Below are 2,626 nucleotides of genomic sequence, written 5' to 3'. Positions count from 1 at the left end.
ACTCTGAGCTCCACCACTGAACCAAATGAACCCATAGAGACATTAGAGGTGAGAAATCTGTTGGGCCACAGTGACAGAACTTCCTCTAACAAAGAGTTATAATTTGTTGACTTATACATTCATTTTAATTTAAAAACAAATTGTTCTAATTCCATTTATGAGGCCTTTGCCTCTCATCTTGTTTTCTCTCCCCATCAGTTGGAGTCTGATCCTGATTGTAGCAACGCCTCAGCCTTGAACCAAAACTGTAACCAGAGGGACTCACCTGGATGGAAACAGAGAGAAGTACAGCATTGAAGTAGTCAGTGGAGAACAGGGGGCTGTGGAGGATGAGGATACATTTACCTTTAACTGCAAACATTTTCATTTTTAGTTTTCATTAGCAGCAGCAGGTAGACGTCAGCAGCAGCATGTAGCACAAGATTAGAGTAGAATGTAAGCTTTATTGTTACCTGTGCAGGTACATTACATAAGTTCACTGTTTGTCCTTTCACATCACACCTGTGCTGGTAATGAAAGCCAATAACGTCTGATCAAAACAAACATGTAGAACTGGAAGCTAAGTATTTCACAGCATGTACAGTCTATATTTAAACACTGAAATCAAACAGAAGCCCAGCTCTGTCACACTTTGCTAGTTGTATCATTTTCAATGTGTTGCAGTGGCTGATTGAAATAAAAAGCCAGCTTCCACAACAACTCTGCAGTTTGATCATCATTTCAGTTTCCTCTCACTGCTGCAGAGGGCGACAGTGTGCAGAAAGTTTTGGATTTTAGCTTTAAACAAAGTCTTTGTGTGTATTATTCAGAATGAATTTTGTATTTACCCAAATAGACAAATTATTATTATTATTTATTAGAAGACACCAGGAACAAGAGCATATAGAGCGTGTTGGAGAGGTGACTGATGGTGCGTTCATGTGGTGCCAGAATAATCTTATATAGTAATTTTTTTATTGCAAAAAGAGAAATAAAATGTTCATGGGACATAAAGAAGTAAACAAACCTTTGATTTGTAGAAAATCATGTATTGTATATACATGTAGTCAACTGACAGTCGAATCATATGACTGCAGTCTCTATTTCTTACTCACTGTTACTTACACTGTACATTTACAGCTAAACTGAGGCTTATTGTTGACCCTTTTCTCTCTGCTCGCCTGCCATTCACCAGTCTTGTGCCGAGTTTTGTGTGCACGCTGTCTGACAACTAACTGCACTTTGCGGTTTAAAAACGATATAATATTCTTTGTGAGGTTCATCAATGGTGATAAATGATCCAAACGTCCTGCGAGGTGCAGACAGCTCGGCACAACACCGACGAAGCTGGTGCTCCGTCAATGCAGCAGGTGTTCCTCTGCCACTACACACACACACACATCACGCCCACACATGTGTGCTTCCTTAAGGGTTAGGGTTAAAATTTTGGATTTATTCATGCACTTTAAAATTTATGAAATGCGTCACATGTTTATTTACAGCACTATATGCTGAAGTGTATATTGTAATAGGCAGCATGTTAACTTATTGGGAGAAAACTGGTAGTTCTATCTGAATAGAATTGAGGACCCCCATATCACCAAAATGGTATGGTCCTCATTTCATAACGCTGTTTCGAAGCTTCGACTGTGAGACTGACAGTCGATTCAGGCTCCTCCCATCGAAGCATCGAATCTTCGACTATTCGGGGTCAGCCCTGGTCTATACATATTTTGCAAACATGTAACTTGTAATATGGTTATAAGGGTTAGTTTGCTGTCCATGTAGAGCAGACCTGGGCAAACTACGGCCCGCGGGCCACATCTGGCCCTTTGTACGTCCCTGTCCGGCCCGCGAGAGGCCAATCATAAATTACAACATAAATTAAACTAATATATGTCGTGCGTGCAATACAACTGTGGCGCTTTTATTTTGAAAGCGCTACGTTTGTGTTTGTGTCTTCCGTGTGTACGCACAGCTCCCGCGCACACGTGCGTAGGTGAACAGGGACAAGTGATGCTAGCCAGATTACCCCAAGATGTCAGCTCACGCTAAAGAAAAGTTGATAAGGAATGCCGCGTTTTCAACAAGACATGGACGGCCAAGTATTTCTTTAAAGAAATTAAAGGTAATGCTGTGTGCTTAATTTGTGGTACACAGGTCGCTGTGTTGAAAGATTATAATTTGAATCGTCACTACACCACCAAGCATGAGGAGAAATACAGAAATTTGACTGACGAAGAGCGCGCAAAGGAGTCTGATGCGTTGCTAGCAAAACTGCAAACCCAACAAGGCCTTTTTACCAAACTTCACACCCCCAGAGATGCAGCCGTCAGGACAAGTTATGTAATTTCTCACAAAATCGCCAGAAAAAGTAAGGCGTTTTCTGACGGCGAGTTCATTAAGGAGTGCTTATTGGACTCTGTTGCACTGATATGTCCGGAGAAAAAGGCCGCGTTTGAGAACGTGTCACTCTCCCGACGCACCGTAACGAGGCGGGTTGAGGACATCGCTGGGAACTTGGAGCTTCAGCTGAAGAACAGAGCGGACGACTTTGACTGTTTTTCTCTGGCTTTGGATGAGAGCTGCGATGTACGTGACACCGCCCAGCTCCTCATCTTCTTACGTGGGATAACTGCAGACTTTA

This window comes from Micropterus dolomieu, linkage group LG21, assembly GCF_021292245.1.
Source record: "Micropterus dolomieu isolate WLL.071019.BEF.003 ecotype Adirondacks linkage group LG21, ASM2129224v1, whole genome shotgun sequence".
In the NCBI taxonomy this organism is placed as follows: domain Eukaryota; kingdom Metazoa; phylum Chordata; class Actinopteri; order Centrarchiformes; family Centrarchidae; genus Micropterus; species Micropterus dolomieu.
The sequence above is the reverse complement of the archived record's forward strand: the minus strand, read 5'-3'. Positions refer to the sequence as shown.